The sequence below is a fragment of the Seriola lalandi genome, unplaced genomic scaffold (genome assembly GCF_002814215.2).
Source record: "Seriola lalandi dorsalis isolate HSWRI2012SDOR001 ecotype SW California unplaced genomic scaffold, Sedor1 jcf7180002054371, whole genome shotgun sequence".
NCBI lineage: Eukaryota > Metazoa > Chordata > Actinopteri > Carangiformes > Carangidae > Seriola > Seriola lalandi.
Window position 1 is genome coordinate 675,294 of NW_019524924.1, and position 20,405 is coordinate 695,698.

Genomic DNA, 20,405 nt, shown 5'->3' on the forward strand with positions numbered 1-20,405 from the left:
TTAAATGAAAATTTGATTGCTTGACATTTCAAGTGATAAAATCATCAAAGGGGATCATTTTCAAGATTCACTGTTTGAAAACGTTTGGTCGAGGCACCATTAGAGGGGGATGTAGAGTCTTTTTTTCCAGCAGAGGACCAGTTGGTTTAAACTGATCAGAGCTGACAGTGTGATTTCCTCAACCACACATCTACATCCAGCTGTGACCGTAGTGCATCAGGTTTTCTAATAATCTGCCACTTCTAAGCAGCCTGCAGGTTGCACAGGGTTGAAGCCAGACTGGTGCAGCTTCATAGGGAGAGATCATCTCTTTAAGGAACTGCTGCCCTTGAGCAAGGTGGCAACCAGAGGCTCTGATTGTTCTGCAGCGACATTAAGGCATGAAGGTGATGCAGGGTTAATCATGTTCTTACAGAATATTTTCCACACTTTATTTATCGGTTATGGGTCAGAACAAAGAACCTAAAATAAGATTAAAATACACTAATTAGGTAATTATAAGAGACAAGACGCTGTCTGTTACACACTTGTAATATAAATGTGCAAGCATCAGATCTCAGTATGGAAACACAAACAATACATAAAATAACATATTTGTGTAAAACTGTACTCTTCTAATTTTTTGAGATTGTAAAGTTAATAAAATATTAAGGATTATCAAATGTTTAGAGCATTGGCAAAGAATTTACTTAACAAGAATTAAAGAAAACCTGAATAACATCCAATCATGTCCTTGAATTTCTCCAAACTGTATCTACAATGTCTTTGAAAGTAATGTCCAACTGAGCTTGAGCAGCTCTCATCTAACCAGACAGTTGTTTCAATCCACCGGCCAGGCGTCCCCAGTGTCATTTCATCAGCCAAGGACGTTGACGAAGGTTGAGAGAGCAGAACAGTCCTTCCTGTCCCTCTCAGATAACAACAAAACATCTGATATCAATCCCCACTCTATCCCCTTTCTACTTTGCTCGACCGCTTTGCATCAACACAACGCTGCTGGTGCTGCTGTGGAGGGAGGAAGGGGGAGAGACTGGAAAATGGAAGGAGGGAAGCAAGAAAAGCCTGAGAGGAGAGATGGGGAAAGGGAAGACAGTGGGGGGAAAGACTGATTTGCAAGGAAGAACAAAATCAGAGGCAGAAGAAGCAGAGGAAGCAAGGTGACAGAGAGCAGGGGAGGAGGGGCACAGTGCCGTGGGAGGAAGCGGTGGGGAGGCACAAGGGATGGAGAGGAGAGAGGGTAAAATGGAAGATGGGTGGGAAGGAATGAGGAATGAGGAGAGGGAAATAAGCTGTTTACAAAATCTTCTCTTATAATTCATTTTAAAGTACAATTATTAATATTTTCTTTTTCAGTTACCCAATTTTACAGTTACCAATGCCTCTTGTACAGATGCATCAACTTCTACACTGTAGAAGTCGAAGGCAGGTGGACTTGCAAACAAGTCCCAATTAAGGGGACACCTCCGGCAAAGGATACAACCCACAAACACGAGTCCTTCAGAGGCCCGCTCAGTCTGTCTGCCATTTGGTGCTGGAGAGGTAACGCATGATGCTTTTATCAGAGCTATTTTGCTGAAAACAGCTGCCTGCTGCTTTTTGCTAAATGAGGCTAAAAGCCTTTGCAGAGCTACAGTGGGTGATAATTATCTGAGGGCTTGTCCTCAACTTTAGGCATACTCATTTGAGTCATTGTTCATATTAAAAATACTTGCTGCATTACAGTTTTAACTTTCATTATCTATATGTTTAAGCTTAAAAGATGGAGAGTCCCTATCAAATCTAATGACGAGTCTAATGTGTTTGAGTGATGGGGGAGATGATCAGAGGGGCAGAGGTTTTCCCGCCATAATTTGGGCAGGGACTGAAGTACGGATAGAGTTTCTCATTGAAGTTACACTCCGTAAAGGAGAAGATGAGAGCTGCAGAATCCACAAACACACCCACCTTGTTTGGCTTTGACTTCAAAGAAAGACAGACAGAAGACGGACCAGCAAGAGCTCTGTATTCATTTTCATTTCTTAACCATGTAGCCCAGTAGCCATTCCCATGGCACAGAGTGTTTCCCCCTTACTCTCTGGCCACTCCTACATCCCATTTAGTTTTGCCTTTCACTTGAACCTCATAATAAAATCAGCACAGGAGGACAGTCTCTGTGGGTTGTCTAGGAAATTCTTCTTCACATCACCACAATTTACTTTTTTCCATACATCACCATACATGATGAGATAGGGATTTGCAGTATCAGGATCAAGAGTCACATCTACTGCTCACTGCTGGACCCTCTTTAGTTCAGCATCAGCACACAGCTTTTTCATCTCTTTACTGAGTGTCTGCTCCAACTGAGCCACAGATCTCCACAGAGTCCCCTCACACCATGAGTGGACTTGGACCCATTTTCCAGTCTTTGGTGTGTAGGTTGAAAGATGGGAAGCTCTGGAGGAGCTGGAAGTGGTCTTCAGTGCGGGAGAGCTGCTCCAGCTCAGAGCTTCTCTTCCTCAGCTCAGTGATTTCCTCTTCCAGCTCCCTGATGAAAACTTCCGCCTTTTTCTTTGTTGATTTCTGCTTCTCTTCAATCATGTCAATGAGCTCATCCAGACATCTTTCCACACACTTCATTAGAGCAGTAAAGACCCGCACACTGTCTGTAAGCCTTCTTCCCTTCATATTCTTCTTCAACAGGAGCAGTGTGATGTCTCATGTGTTCTGTTTCATTGCAAACCTGAACCACACACATCTGGTCAGTCTTGCAGAACCACTCCAGAGGTCTCTCATGCTTCTTACACATCCTGCCTTCAAGGTTGTGATTCTCTGATGAGGCTTCAGGTGAGTCTCACAGTCGGAGAGCAGACACTCCAGGCAGGACTTCAGGGCCTTCAGTCTGGTTCCAGTGCAGACATCACAGAGAGCTTCTTCTGGGTTGGCTCGTGGTTTCTCTGAGCAGCTGGTGATTTTCTTCACACCTAACTGTCTGAACTGAGCAGCCATCTCAGATATGAAGGTGTTGACATGCATCAAGAAGCTTATTACACAGGGGAAACTGACACTGGACATTAATATTCCAGTGATCCGTGATGCAATTCTTGCAGAAGTTGTGTCCATCTGGTATGGTGACAGAATCAGTGAACACATCTTCAGAGAGGAAACAAACATTGAAAACCAAAGTGAAAGTGTGAAATAATATATTTGTTTAAACATAATATATCAAAGTATGATGAATATGAGCTAATATGATTCTGAATTGTACAGCCAGTATGTTGAACATAATGTGATGAGTCAAAAATTGCAAAATGGAAAGAGGGATACAGCTCCTCTTCATGTTAATGCTTATAATTTGTCTTTCTGTCTTAATTTCACTTGAGCAAACTGATAAAAACACTCCTTCCTGTGTTGCTTCACCTCCTACTAATTTAGGCTGGTGATGTTTTGTGGTCTCCAACACACTGTAATCATTTCCCGTTTGGAAATGGTTACAGTGACATGTAATTTTGTCACTATATCACATATTAATTACAAGATAGAACTCAATTTGACAAAAATATGTGTGGCAGCAGTGTTGTGTTGTACTTACAGAGCTCATCCTTTAAGGTTCATTTCTTAATAAAGACAACACACAACATTTCTGCAAATGCGCCATTGTTAGCCAGCTGGCTAATGTTCAACTTCAGTCCTATGGCAAAATGTTCTAAAAGCAATGAAGTGGCGTGTTCAGAAGTAGAAACATAAGACACTAAGATGCTGCAATGCCAACAAGAGCAGCTAATCAGCAGACACAAGGCAGTGCACACAACATGCAGAGCAAAAGGAAGCAGCAAAACATCACAGCAGCAAACAACAACCACTGATCATTTCATGCAGCCGTGCAAAGCAGGATAAAGCCACAGCACACAAGGAGAATAGATAGATACTTTATTTATCCCCTAGGTGAAATTCATGTAAGAATACTGTTGTACACATCAGCCATGCAGAGCAATCACAAGGCAAATATCAACCATCAATAGTAATAAGATGCTAATAGAAATAGTTTCACTGCTGTTAAAGTACTATCACTCACACATAAACCATGCAGCACAGACACACTGGTACATTATTAGTGAAATACAAGTAAATATGTTCACATATGTCAAGCCATGCAATGGACAATCTTGCAAGAGGCATAGGACGAGTTAGCAGCAAGTTAGCAAACTAACAATAATAATCATATAGCAAATTTAATTTTGTGCATAAGCAGTGATCACATGTTTGACTTTGTAGAGCCAACTCTTAAGACTTGTGAACATGCTATAGTTTCTTATTTCAGCTGGCAAGGTATTTCACATATCTTTCACATTTCATATACAGCACCAGCCAGAAACAGACAGGAAGACAGTCAATATTTACCGACATCGCTTTTCTGAATTTTTCACAAACCATAACATGACTGTCTTACCCATCAAGCTTGTTCTTTCCAGCATCTCTATGAAGAGCAAATTTCTGTCCAGCACATAATTAGAACATGACACACAGTTCCAATGAGTCTCAGGGTCTTCTGTACTAGTCAAAGAAATTCTAGTGGCTAGTAAACTTCAGAGGTTTATCCCTCTGCCATCCTTAGACGTTTTTGTTTACTGATTATGCAAAATGCTTAACCAAGGATGAGTGGACAAGGTCTCAGGAAAGAGTAAAGCTGCTGTCCATGCAGTGCAGATAGTGTTTGATGGTTAACTTAACGCTGTTATTGACAATAGGTAGAAAACTGTACCATTTTTAAAGAATAAATAAAAAAAGTGTGATGTAAGATACACCCCTCCTCCACCTTCCACTCCTTCCAATCACAGTCTCTCCCTCTTCATCCAAAAATTAAATTTGGTTCATCCTGATGCTGAATGGGCGGGATGTCACAGTTGCTAGGATACATCATCCTGATGACTGGCTGGCTTTCCTTCAAGGCTAGAGAGGAACTAGGGAGGAGGGATACAGGGAGGGATACAGGGAGGGGTGAACAGAGGATATAAAGCAGGGAGGGTAGCAAGGAAATTAGAAGGACATGTCTGGGTGGCAAAGAAGAAAAGGAAGGGAAGGGATGATCATGAGGAGGAAAAAAGAGGGAATGTGAATGGAAGATGGAAAGGAGGAGAGAGTTTGGGGAAAAAGAAAGGGAGGGGAGGAAAGAAAAAAGGTGGAAGGGGGAAAAGGGAGGTGAAAAGCAGAGAAGGAACAAACGGAAGGTAAAAAGGATGAATGACAGTGACGAGAAGGGAAGGACACTAAAACTTAGAAAAGAGGAAGAGCAAATAGTAAAGGAAAGAATGAGGGGGGGAAGGTGAGAAGGACACGTCATAGTAGATGATAAGGGAAACACCTCATGTTTAGTTTATCATTATGTAATCTGCTTTCCTCTCTGTGTTGCCCTCGTCCTTCTCCTTGGGCTTATACACAGACTCCGCCCCCCTTGGCATCATCCTGGCAACAGGCGGCGGTCAGACTGATGTTGCTGGGCGTGACTCAACGGTAACAGTTTGCATCAGTGGACGTACATAGAGCACTGTTTTCAAGTGTATTAAAGAGGTCAGACAAAAATGCTGGCATGGTACGTTTAGATAAGCCTACGCTCATAGAACACACACACACACACACACACACACACACACACACACACAAACACACACACACACACACACACACGTTGTGCATTTATTCACCCAACCTTTTTATTTATTTATTCGACAGAGCTTATTAATATTTACAGGAACTATACTGTAGTTGGTGTTAGAGATCCACGAGTTGTTTGAGTTGTTATAAAACTGATCTGCTGGTCATGATATTTTACATGTGTAACACTAGCTGCATGATAACTACAGGATTTGCTGATGCCATCAAGATTTATGGCTGGAGAGAAGAAATGACTGTTCGAGAAAAGATAACAATTCTAGCTAAAAAACTGTGAGCTGGACAAAAATAAAAAGATATGAGTTAAGGGGAAGGTTGTAGTGTTATATACATTTATACTGTATATTCGTAAAGTGAGGAATATCGTACGGTAGGTTGGTTTGTAAATTTTAATATTTGCAACAATGTAAATTGTCCTGACCAAGAGTGGTGTCTGCTCCAAAACATTTCCTGCTATAACTACAGCCAACATTAGCAACAACAGCTGTTCACGTATCAGTCTTGCAAACAGCTGAAGCCATCATTGCATTTACACGATATACCATTTGATTAGGGCTGCTTCTTCAGGGCTGCCTGGACACTACAGTGACTAGCTATCGGAAAGTGTCGCTGCACTTCCGACTGGGCTGGAGCTAGCCGGTTAGCATGCTAACTTGAGTACAACAAACAAAATGGATTGCTTTCCAGCGCTTGGCAAGTACAGGAATCAAGTTTGATACTGAACTCGCAACGATAACTTTAAATAGCTGTTACTGCTAAAATTGGTTTTGTAGCTATAGCAAAAACTTACAAAGAGCTCCTTTCCACACCCATTTTGGATGTGGTTGACCTGAATGTAAACATGGAGGAAGTTACTATATAAATCAAATGATATAAAAGCAATTTTCCCAGGAATATCTACTGTCATTTTTATATTTTGTTAAAACAGATTTTAGCTGATGGAAACATTTCAGGTTACAACTTCAAAGTCTAGTTATGGACATATTTTGTGTCTTACACATTGTATCATCAATTTTGGCAGAGCATCTACAGTTTTTTTTTTTGTTTGTTTTTTTTTTACATATGGAGTCAAAATATTTGCTGTGTATCTCAGCTCATAATTGATCACATCTGTCAGCTCCCAGCCAAAGGCAACTCTAAAATTAAAAATGCTTTTTCCCAACCTTGACAGGTTAGACAGCTGGAGAGTGGTGGACCTTCAGCATGGCTGCCAGAGGGTCTGTTACGTCACCGGAGAACCCTCTGCTCACTTTGGCAGCGGTAGTTGCCGACAGGCTTAAATGGGTTAACAGACATAAAATGAGGTAATCCGCAGTGCTTGCAGTGCAGCGGGGTTGGTGAGGTTGCGCTGGGTGCTGGCTCAGCGTTGTGTTTATCCCCCTGTGGAATCGACAGAGCATAAAAGAACTGCTGCAGCGAGCCGCTCTCATTCACAGCCGGATTAGTGGAGCATTTAGTCGTCTTTTTATTATGATTTTTTTTCTCTTTTCTTTTTTACCCTGCCTGCCCCTGCAAACACAGACACGAACACACTATCCAGCAACCTAGCTGACTCTCAGTGCAGTGCGGTCCATATAATCAGCTCTTTGCACGTCATCTCTGCCCTCTCTTCTCCCGCTTCCTAACATCTGGGTCAGAGATAAGAAAAGTGTGACATGTAATTGAAGCAACGCCTTGCGAAGTACATTTGAAGACTGTTCATGATCATTTTCTCTGGAGATTGTCTTTGCTTTTGGTTTGTTTGTAAGTGTATAGTGGTGACTTTTTTCTCCTTCGACATTTTTATACCCGTCAAACATTGTGTGAGCTTTTTAGATGGATTTCACATTATTCTGCTGAGATCTAATTGCTGGCGATGAGAACAATCTTTGCCTCTCGTCCTGTCTCTCTCTCTTCATTTAAATGCATGCCTTGGATAGTGATGCTTTTTTTTTTTTAACCTCTTGTCCAGGTTGGTAGAGTTGCAGCTATTTTTAGAAAGAGGAATTGCTTTGGGGAACCCCTATAAGTACAGCTGCCTGCCTCTGCCTCTCCCTTCTCTCTGAGCAACTCACTCTCATATACACCTTAAATGCAGATGTGCTACCGCTCAGGGTTTCCTGGGTTTTTCTGCATTTATTGAATCCTTATGATTGTCAAACTAGAATCCTGTGATAATGTCTATTTGCTGTTGAAAAAACTAAATCAAATACAGCTTCTGACAGCAGGCAATATGGCCAGTAAAAGACAGTCTAAACAGGAGTATATGTTCTGGGAAACAATATGCACTGTCTGCGGACCATCTGTTCACAAGCACAGATGATATTTATTGTTTAGAGGTGACATTTTGAGCTGACTTTAGTTGAGACAGCTGATGAGCTTCTATGTCACTCAGACATTTGCACATGGCACAAGGCTGCTGATACATACTGACATCCGTAGCAGTTGTTCCCTCGATTAGAGTTTGAGTGTAAAATAGCCCATGATGGGAAACAACAAATGAACCAGCTTTTTGTTTACATTCAAATTTGTTGGGAAGTCAAACACAGATGATAAGTGATTGACATGGATGTGATTGTAATATTTTCTTACCACTAACTGACAAAAAAACAAACACAAAAACACTTATTATATAACTTTTTTAAATTAAGGTTATCAAAACTCAGCAATTCATGTCACAATGTTATCAACTTATTATCTGACTTTATGTTGTTGAATCTCCAAAAATACAAAACCTTGTCAACCCAGACAAGATAGAAGTATAGGGAATAATTTAGCTTTTTTTAGATGATGAAACACAGATGACATTATATGCATTTGAATTAACCAACTGATTCACCAGAATGCCACATAGCTAAACAAGAGTCTACAGCCATGTTAGCTATGCTTTAAGCTAAATACTAACGACAGCATGACAGCATTGTTTACATGCTAATGTTTCCTGTGTTCAAAATCCTAGTTTAGCTTGTAAGCATGCTAACATTTATTAATTAGTTTGCATGAACACAATGTACAGCTGATGCTGATGGGAATAGGACTCTGTTGAATGAATGAAAAGTTTGATCACCAAAGTTATTACAATTCATCTTGAGGTAAACAAGAATGTCTGCACCAAATTTCATGGCAATCCATCCAATATTTGTTGAGACATTTCACTTCAAGCATCAACATCAGCCTCATGCAAAATCAGCAGGAATTATCCTCCAGGGAACATGAATGTGTATACAATTTTTTTTGTAGAAATCCATCAAGTAAATGTTGAGAGATGTTACTAGATAAGTTAAGTTTTAACCTGCTATTACTATGTGATAAAATGTCAGGGGATCCCCAGGTCATAGGGATCCATCTTCTGAGGATCATGAATGTCTGAAAATTTCATGACATCCCAGCCAATAATAAGTCACTAATAATAATTTGACATATTTAAGTCTGGACCAAAGTGGTAGACTTATCACCTTATCACTAGCATGACCATGACTCTGTAGTCATTTGTTCCCACCGTGTGACCCATGTCTGTTGGCTGTGAACTACATCCGTCATTCTTCTCCTGCTCCAAAAACATCACCAAAGACAAATTCTTTGCATTGTCCCTCTCTGTTTCACTAATAGACTCCCAGGTCCTGTCTCAGGTTTCTCTCATTTAGCTTTGCATCGCCATAAAATCAAAAACCCATCTAACTGTGGCGTAGCGGGCGAGCTCATGAACACCGCACAGTTTGTTCAGATTGAGTTTCACTGCTGCAGCATTTTTAACAGAAGCCGCTTCAGACAGTGACTACTGTGGGTCTGCAGGTCCATGGCCAGGACGCTTGTTTGTGTGGCTTGATGACTTCTGACCTTTGAAGGATGTTGGAGACACACAGGCTCAGATTAAGATTCTGTTTGGAGCGCAGCATCTTTTGCTCAGTCACTCTCCATCTGTTATATGCAGGTCAATGAAAAACATTCCATCCAGCACATCAAACTAAATCAGATATCAGTGGCTCGTTTCTTATGTTGTCCTGCTCTCACCTGTTGTTTTCTTGAACCAGTTAACATCAACATATTACAGATTCGGTGTGGGCGTATGTATCCGTTTTCTGTGAAAGATGCACCAGTAGTCAGGCAGGCTTGAACCCAATTAGAATAAATCTACCAACAGCACACAAGCTTTTCCAAGGTAAGACAAAAATGTTCTCAAATAGGATTTTTAATGTCGTCCCCAAGGTTATTCTATTTCTGACATCACAGTAAATATGGTCACAGTGATAGTGTTATTTAAATCAATGGAGCAAATATTATATCAGCTTTCAAATGTAAAGCACAATATTTACCCTTTAAAGTATGATTCAGCAGCTAAATAAGCTTTAAAGCTGAACTTTTCAATATTGTTTAACAACTGGTGAAATGACCATCTGTAGTGTGAAAGATGTCAGTCATAGACCTACCAGACTGCAGTTCCTCTCAGCTCTCAGCGTTTTTCACGTTATTGTTTAGGTTTTTACGACCTGCATCATTAATGTTTTTGCTCACTCTGATCACTCTCATCAATTTTGTTTCTAACAACAGCAGGCAGCTGTTTTCAGTGAGAAGCTCCAATAACCCGCTGAACTGTAGCAGACAGCCAAAGTTAGCGACTAGCCTGTGAACATTTAGAACCAGCTGTTTATCTCAGGAGTTGGTACAAACCAAAAACAAAGCTAAAAGGAAACCTAATACTTGACTTTTATTCATTAAGGGCCCAGAAACATGACTTCAAATTAATGCTAATGCTCCTCCACATCTTCTGGATGCATTGATAGGCAACGGTTTGCTAGCACTTTAACCATATTAGGCAGCTTTACAAAGGGTCAAAATCAAAGCAATATCCCAACATTTAGCCTAATACAGGTAAGTTCCCAAAACACTGTTTCCTACATTTACTATAATGCACCTCAGTAGTGTTATCTCACCAGACTGTTTCTGCCTGGGAAATGCTTTTCCTCTAGTCTACAACAAAGGCTCTCTTAGTAGTCTCCAGCCTAAGCCAGGTTACTTGGCTGAAGTCATTTTGTCAGACTTGACAAAGCTCAGAATGTATTTAAAAACTGAGTGGTACTCTACACAACTAGAAGATGTGTGATGTCTTGATGTGTAAAGCAAGTGGAGTTCCCACTTTAAAATCCATCATATGTTTGCACAGACAACACAACACTAATCATTTGGCTGTGTTTTCCATATTCTCAGTTGATAAGGCACTGTCTGATCCCAAAAAATAAACATGACCTTGTGGTCGGGACTTCTAACAAATTATAGGTTGGTTTTCAAAAATAATGATCTGAATAGTAAAAGTCTCATTTGTTGTTGTGTTTTGTATCTAAATGCCTTCACAGTGTGAGTTTCTTTGGTTAATAATCAAACTAAATTACGGTTTCATTTCATTCAATCAGTCATATTTACTTGGCACAGAACCTGTTGTAATATTTGTGAGGAATCATTTAACACAATGTTTTTCCCATTGATGTTGGTTCAATTTTAATTTCTGTAAATCGACTTAAAACAACCTGCACGACTGCATCAATGTTATCAGTGCTTATCTCCAGCCCTGTTGCTATTTTGCATGAATGTGGCCAGGTAGCTAGTAACTTATGTGGGAAGATGACATGCCTACTGAGTACTAAGCACCTAAACTAAATGAGAATGGTCAACTGTTTCTCCAACAAACAGAAACATCACCTGACCTACCTAAACATTTGATAGCAGTGATTTAGATGTCTGGAACAAAGATATACATTTCTTCATTGACAAATAACTTGTGCTATGGTAACCTATTTAACAAGTAAATAAACCAGGTTTCTTACAAACACAATATGAGCTTGGCGAAGTTGCTCAAACCCAGCTCATTAACTTTAAACTAGGTTTGAAGGAGAAATATGAGTCCAAGTAAACAACCTCTCTTTGTCGTTCTCCCTTCATCGTCTTTCTTCTTGCTGGCAATCTCAGGCTGCATTAGTGGAGCAGGCTGCTATAAATAGACAAATCACTTTCACATCACTGGTGAAAACTGATCCTTTTTGTGTTTGGGTTGTTGACATCTTTTTGTCAGTTTGTGGTTGCTTTCTCTCTTAATTTATTGGAAAGGATTTTCATTGTCTTACCTCCTGCAGCATCTCTTATTGTTCCGCAAACCTGCCAAAAAACGGCTTCATGACAGAAAGGTCGGCGGGCACTTTTTCAGATTTAGTTTTTTCAGACTACAGAGAGGTGTTCTGTCATTTGGCCACAGATATAAGGATCACTAAATACTTATTCCTATCAAATCCCCATTGTGTCCTTTAAAGTCTCTCTGCTCCTTCCCACTCTCTACCCGCTAATGAACTCCCTGAATTGTCTGAGCCATCACCGTTCCCCTCCTGTACTCATGGAGGCCAACGATATCTCCCACTTAGCCTCCTTGTGCAACTGCTGCCTGACTCCTAACAGCTCTATTTGCATGTGCTGCCACTGAGACTGATGGCTGAAACAACAGAGGAGAAGGAGGAGAAGTGGTGGAGGATGGGGGGGGGTAGCAATCAAAGGAAGCCAGGCGATGACTCAGAGATTTTGAAGCGCTGCCTCCTCTGGTTTCCAGCCTGCTTGTCTGTGTGGCCGACAATCTGCTGACTCCTCATCGCCTTATCAGACACCTCTGTTGGTCTCTGCTCGGTTTGGTTACGCTCCGTCCTGACCCAGATGAAAACATGTCTCAAGGATTAAGATTAGCATTCAGGCCAATTTAGGAGTTAACTCGGTTTCTATGAATGCAGAAATATATAGTGTTTATACGTATATTGTACATTGAAAATTCAGTTTAGTCCATCATAAGCTGATACGTCTTACAACATGAAGTGGGGCTGGTGTAAAACATCAATTAGCTGCTGCTTGAGCCATTCCACCAATCTGCAAAGTTCCCAAGCGCAACTCTTAAAGGTGCCATACTGTATAAAGATAAATGTCCATGTGTTATTTGATTATAAAGCAGGTCTAGGTTCTATATTAATACTGTGAAAGTATCAAAGCGCTCAGTCCACAGAGAAATGCACACAGCCTGTATTCAGAAACAGAGCCTTAAAACCAGCCACCAGGACTTCTGTAACTTTGTGATGTCACAACAAAGCAATCACCGCTCTCAGTCATGCCTCAAGCCCCGCACACCTGGACCCACCATCCAACCTTGCAGGATTTGGCTCCATAGAGAAGCCTGAGAGAGGAGATGTAAAACTACATCGAGATGGTTTTTGGTTCTTAAAACCACAAATATATCTTCTTATGGATCAACACTAAAAATAAAACACAGGAGAAGAGGAAAATATGGACCTTTAAAAGAATACTTCAACATTTTGCAAAGTATGCTCATTAACTTCACTCTCATGTCTGTGCATGGAGCTACAGCCAGGAGGAGATTAGCTTAGCTTAGCTTAGCATAAAGACGGGAAGTGGAGGAGGCACTTAGCCTCGCTGTCTCCAAAGTTCAAAAATACACCTACTCACTAAGAGAAGAGAGAAGCTTGAGATCACTAATTAAAATGCTGCCTCTTATTTGTATAATCCTTACACAAATAGAAATGTAGAAATGACATTTTACAGGAATACACAGGCTGTAACTATTTCTTGGCAAACAACAGCCGTTTACAGTGATGACCTGGTTACTTGTCATCAGCATGAAGTTGCCAATAAACAAGTAAAAGAGCTGCACAGAAAAGCTGAGCAGACAGCAAATTCTTCCGTCATTTGCATTGCTGTTTTTGTATGGATTGAACTATCGAACAGCATTTATGCTAAGCTAAGTTAATCACCACCCAATTGTAGTTTTGTTCTTAATACACAGACATGAGAGTGATATCAATCTTCTCATTTAACTTGTATTTTAAAGGTGTTATTTGTGTGTTTTCTCTGCCGCTGAATGTGGTTCATGTGGTTGTAATGGTTGCTTGCCAAGCCTCAGCCAGCGTTGTGTTTAAAGTACAATAAGTTATAATGCGTCCTCTGAGCGGCGCTTCTTCTTCAAGGCAGACTGGACGCTACAGTGACGCTCTATCTGAAAGTGACAAGACTGGCCGGCGGGGCTGGGGCTAGCTGTTTAGCATTGCTAACTTCAGCAGAAGCAAAGAAGTGACGAAAAAAAGCAAGAGTTTACATTAGCCTTGCTTCCCACCACTGGAGACAGCTCTCGGTGTAACGGAGTGAAGTTTGATGCTGAACTTGCAGTGCTTCTGCTGGATTAGTAAGTAAAAAACTGCTAATGCTAACATTGTCCATGTAGCAATAGCAAAAACATACATATAGCTCCTTTTAATTGTGATTTCGTTTTCTGCAAATCAACATGCACTGTAACATTTTGGAAGGTACAGGCCTGTTGATGCTGGCTTCATGTATCGAAGGGAAATGGTAAACGTCTAGCCGGTTTCTTGGGAAAAAAATCAATACATTTTGTGTCTTAAGGATTGTTGTTTCTTGCTAGCTACATTCAGAATCTCTGTTTTATTTAAAGTGGTTCGCCAGTGGTTTAGCATTTCTGCTCCATTAAATTTGGAGACTCAAAAGAGAAAATCAGAACTGCACAAAACAATGTGGCTCAAGCTCCAAAAACACAGTATCCTACATTTCCCACAGTTCACCCAACACCATGTCTTCGTTCCTGCTTAGTAATTGTCCATTTAATTCACCAACATAGGCTTTCTGTCATAAATTTGTTTCCAAGACTAGACTTAAAAAGTTCCTACAGAGCCACAACGTTAGTACTGAGCCAGTTTTCACAGGTTACTACTCCTCAGGACAAGTCAACTGATCTGGATGTGTGAAATCGGTTAAATTTGAGGACACACACAGAGGTATGCTCTGCAGCTGCAGGTGCCTCATTAAATCTCCCTCTGCTGCCTGCTCATCCAACCTCAGCTCCACCCTGTCTCCACCCAATTTTCTTGAAATGCTAATTTTTTGTCCTCAAAGAAATTGTGAAACGGTTCTGATCAGTGAAGCCAAATCCCAGCTAGGTCCCTTTGGAAACATGTCACACCTTCTATGTCTTTGTTTTTAAAGGCGTCAGTTTTGTTTCGGTTCATTTTAGAATGAAAGACATCATGTACGTCAGAACCAATGTCAGGATAAAAAAAAAAAACTGAATTATTTTTGATTTAATGTTGCTTTTGTTAGGCAGTGGATGGTGGAGAGCAGGTTGAATTAAAACAGAGGAAATTGGTGCTTCATGAAAGAACTCATTAAAGGAAAGGTCAGTCTCCCCTGTGAGAGAGTAAAGACCCTAAAACCATCCATGTATCCACTCAACAAAGCATACACCATGTTGAGTACACTGTATGCTGCGAGGTGACCAGCATTTATGTTGAAATTTGGAACAAATGCACCAGCAGCTCTAAGAGAGGGGGGTACAAAAAAAAATGGCATATTGTTTAGGAATAGCAGGGACTATTTTTAGGGAAGTGGGTGATGTGTGCACAGCTAAAAATCCCTGTGCAGCAGATGAATATGTGGGTGCTTGGCTGAAGGAGTTCTTCTATTATTTTGATATAATGTACATGTGCAGAATAGTAAATGACAACCACAGACCTCAGAGAGCTTCTTATTGCTAAAATATCAGTTTTAAAGTCACACTATAGAATACATTGTGTGTATGCATAGTGTTCGCTTTCACTGTGCAACTGTCCAGTTTCTACCCAGAAGAATGTGTTTAAGGATATTTAAGAGCCAAGCTAGTTTCTATTTTGGTTGCTAAACTAAACTACTGTAGTTATCACATTTTCCTTTATTTTCTTTGGCAGTGTCCAGATCCAGGCATGGCACTTTGACCCAGAGTGATTGTACCAATGATAACAGATGAATGTCCTCTCAGGTGTTATTACTGGAGTGATGAGTGATGTTTTTCATAAAAGAAAAGGCTTTGGTGGGCAGCTGTGCCATCTGCGTAAAAACAGTGACTCATATTTCCCACTCTGACACTGGCCTGAGATCAGTATCACTGCCTGTGTTACATAACTTTATTGTTTATTTTGCACTTTATTCAGTACTCCTGACTCAAAAAGTATTCTTACACAAGGGGCTTGATAAATAAGCTTTTTCCATGCGCTTTACCCAGCTCTGACGAACCGTCCAGCAGTCTGCGTCTGCCGCGTTCAGCACAGCGGCTGGATGTAGCGTGAGAGCGCTCCGAAGACCAGAGCCAGCCGACCACATGCCTGCAAACAGCCGCTGACAATGACCTCGCTCTGCCCAAACCAGCCGATGTGGCGCTTTTCATTGAACCTGAGGATTAGACGCCAGTTGTTCCTCGTCTCCTCAGAGGCCCAGTCTGCGCTCTCCCTGTGGGTTACTACTCACACGCTGACATTCATGCAACATCCGTGCAAAAGTGCTATGCAGGTACAATGTTGCCTGTGCAGATCATTTCAGATAAAAGCTGTGAAAAAGCTTGAACAGTCAAGACTGAGAGTCTAAAGCCACGCAAGCTGCTCTGTGAGCCTGGTGCTTCTGCAGTGATCAAACTGTAATTATGAGCAGCTGAGTTGGGAAAAAAAAAAGCTCACATTAGAGTCTGAGTTGTAATTCTGAGTCAGAGATAATGTGAATTTTTAACACCAAGCACATCCCACTTGGTGTGAAAAAAAAACTACATAAGTGTCAACAAACTGCTAGCAAAGGCTGCAGGCCACAATTGCTGGGTTTTACATCAACATACAAGCCACTATTAACTAAAGTCGATTGAAAGGAGAAACAAACTGTTAAGTAACTGCTCCAAATATGCAATACCACAAAGGTAGCTATTTTCTATTTAAATGATGTGATTAAGACGAGCAGTGGGGGTAACCATTTAGGAATTAATGCATGAACACTTGACAGACCGTCCATCCATCCATTCATCCATTCATCCATTCATCCATTTTCTTCCACTTATCCAGGGTTAGGTCGCTGTGGCAGAAGACTAAGCAAGGTATTCCAGACATCCCTCTCTCCAGCAACGCTTTCCAGCTGCTTCTGGGGGATCCTGAGGCTTTCCCAGGCCAGGTGGGATATGTAATGCCCCCAGCAAATTCTGGGTCTACCCCGAGGTATTCTCTCAGTTGGACATGCCTGGAGAACCTCCAAAGGAAGGCGCCCAGGAAGAATCTTAGTCAGATACCCCGAACCATCTCAACTGGCTCCTTTGGGCACGAAGGAGCAGCAGCTCCACTCTGAGCTCCCTCCGGATGTCTGAGCTCCTCACCTTATCTGTAAGGCTGAGCCCAGACGAAGATCAACTGGTAAATTGAGAGTTTTGCCTCAAGGCTCATCTCCCTCTTCACCACAACGGTCCGTTACAAGGTCCACATTATTGCTGACGCTGCACCGATCCGTATGAATTGGCACAGACCACCACCCGCAGAGAGGGGCATTGGGGTAGGGTGCGATGTAGGTGAAGGCGGGGAACTGGGCGAACTGACTCCTGGTGATGCAGACATCAGCAAGCTAACATGCTCACAATGACAATGCTAATGTGCTGATGTTAAGTAGGCGTAATGTTTACTATGTTCACAATCTCAGTTTAGAAGTTCAGCGTGTTAACATCTTCTAATCGGCACTAAACACAAAGTAAAGCTGAGGCTGATGGGAAAGTATTTAGTTATAAACTTAAATATTGGACAAACTGAGAAAGTCAGGGGATCAGCAGAGAGTAGAGTAACTTGGATTCATCCTGTAGGGACCATGAAAGTTTGCAGTCTGATTGACTGACATAGCGCTAGCATGGCTAAAAAATAGCTTCCTGGCCATTTTCTTTGGCGTCTGCTCTTCAGCAGGGTGACTACATGATCCATGTATTAGTCACAGCCAGGTTAAAAAAGCCCAGCTGCAGTTGTTATTGTCTAAGAGTTATTATGTTTATGAATGGATTCATGTGCCTGTGAAGCTGCTTATAGATGAGCCTTGGCACTCCACTGTTCACGGCTAATGGATTCACGAGTGGCTCTGTAAATAGGCCATGGCACACGAGCAGGGCCGACGGCAGCAGCCAGGCCATGAATAATGCATGGATGTATATTCAAAAATGACTTCCGGCTTCAAGGAGGCTTCGCTGAAACTCTGCTTTTCCAGAAAGTCACAGGCAGACCCTTCAGGGATTTTTTTTTTTTTTTTTTTTTACAAAAGCTGAAATATTTTTGTTCAGCGCATATTCAACAAAGCACTCCTGCCTTTAAAGCGGTTTGTGCAACATGCCTCCCTGCTTTGTATCATCAACAAATGCTTTATTTTACTCTTGTTCTCTATGTAAACTGATGCATGAGAGCTTTAGGGAGTCACAGTCATCTGGAGACTGAACCTCCAGAGCTTTTTTAATCCTCTCTGAATATTATGACTTGACAGTTTTCTTATGACTCCCCAGTACTGATACATTTTGTGCATCACAATTAATTAAATTTATAATTTATTTTTCCTTTCCCAAGCCTTTGTATAATGTTTTCATCATGTTCTGTACTTGATGTCCTGCAGGCTGTGTTCACACTGCAGCTGAAAATATCTCCACTCTGATTTTTTTTTTTTTTTTTTGCAGGCAGTTTCATGGAGTCCCAGTTTTTTAAATTCCTTAGTGCAGTTAGGAACTCTGCACATGCACAGATTCCAATCATTGCTTCACATTTCAAATACTAACTTCCTAAATGGCTTTTTGATATTTTCAGAGTCGCCCTCGTCAACTCGTGTCACAGATTAATGTCAGGGTTTACAGGAATGATGCCGGCTATAGCAGGCGAGCGGGGCCTGTTATTCCGCTGCCCAGTGAGTGTGGCGACACATTGTAGTGACAGTGGTGAATAGGATTACAGAGCAGCTTGACGGCACAAACCAGAGCTCTGGAAGAGAAGGCTTTTGTAGAACTATTTTTAAGCACTGTAAAACTGGCCTTTAGAGAGAGAGAGGGAGAGAGAGAGAGAGAGAGAGAGAGAGCGCGAGGAGTCTTTTAATGATAATAGAAACACCCTAATTTTTTAGTGATGACAGTGAAGGATTGTTCTGTTTTTTTCCATCTCTCTCCATTACCAGTGTGAGATTTTTGCTATATGCAACACAGTCTGTTTCTCATTAAGTCAGTGTGTTCATCCTCCCAAAGCTTTGCTAATGTAAACGACATTGTCTGTGTTGTAGCAGGGTCCCGGTGGCGTCCTATGGACTAACTGCTACTGAAACACTGAAACTACATCAATTTCATGGGCAAAAATTTAATTTAAGTTAATTTGTAAATATATGAAAATTTCAAAAAGAGGATCTACTCAGTGGAAATGTCGTCAGCCAAAAACTTAAACTGACATCCACCGTGTTTTTTGGGTTTCTGTCATTCTAAATTCAATTTAATGATCATTATGCAACACAAGATTGTATAACAACAGCCTTTATGCTTCTCAGAAACAAAAGTTATATAAATGAATTAATAAATAATCAAGTCATAAAAATAAAACAATTTTCATGGTGAAGTGTGGAGGATGTCTCATGGCCTGAGGAAAGAAACTAGAATTATTTTTTACAACAAAGCATTCAAAGATGAGAGTAAATAATCTATTGATACGTGTGTAATTCATTTATAGTACTAACATGCAAATATTCAAAAACACAAAACTGAATAACTGATGGTAAAGGATACTGGGCGAGAGTGGTTTGACAAAATAATCCAAAGTTGGACCTGTATTAATTGATTTTTGCCACGAGGCATCACAACAAGCTGTAAACACAATACTAACATATTATCACCTCATAAAATGTATGCAGACAATTAGCATTAGAACACAGCTGCTTACACATCCAACAATGGAGCAACATGAGCACTGATTTGGATTATTTCTGTCCCCCTGAAGAATATGTTCTGTTTTACTCTCCACCAATTGTGAATATATATTAAAATGTAAAAATATTGATTAGGAACTTTAAAACTGTTCCTCTCCAGACATGTTTTAAACTGTGTAAGAATCCTCTGCCACGATTAATATTTTTGTTTAACACGATTTTCCCAAATAAAAAGTGAAAAAATTGAAAACTGGGTCTGAAGCTCATCTCCTCTTAACTTCCTCATTGAGAAATCTGGATCAGGCCTTGTGCCCCGCCCACCACCTGCTGGCTCCAGCTGGACAGGTGAAAGAGCAGAGAGTATCAAGATGGTCAGAGGAGGAAACATGTTTGAGCCTCAGTCAGACCCAGACTCAGATGAGGAGTCTGTTGAGACCAGAGCCAGAGACTAGCAGACGGATCAGAACGATTAGCATAGTTAACATCTTTTATTTGTTTATGTTAGTTGTTGTGCTAATGCTAACACTTTCTCTCTGTTCCCCACAAGTTGACAGGATTGGTTCCTTAGGTTTGTGATTAATGAAACCCTGGCTGTCTGAGTCTGTGTTTATGAGACTGTCATTGGTTCACTGCAGGTCAAGGTGGAAATACTCAGTCATGGGGGTTGACTGATTATTTCTCTCATCATATGTCTGTATTATATAAAAACATCATATGAACATGTGAACAATTGGCTAAAAAATGTTTAGTCAAGGGGTCTTTAAGATCCAACTCCAACTTTTTCCAGAGCTTTAAACTTCATCTTCATCTTCATCCTTTGTTTACTGGGTTATAATTTTCAGCTACAGACCATAAATTGAGTAGTTACTTACAGTTACTGATGAATTTACCACTAATTCAATAATTACTTCAACACCAAGCCTCTGCTCTGTGCTACCTGCCTCTGAATACTTGTTTTATTAGCTATTAAAAATAATGATTATGTAATTTGCATTTATTTACTACTTCTATTTAGTCCTTAC

General features: G+C 40.8%; 1 pseudogene; it reads right to left on the minus strand.

The window, feature by feature from the left end:
- Window positions 1–1,791: 1,791 nt before the first annotated feature.
- Window positions 1,792–4,430, minus strand: LOC111656832 (tripartite motif-containing protein 16-like; annotated as a pseudogene).
- Between the last annotated feature and the right edge of the window lie 15,975 nt (window positions 4,431–20,405).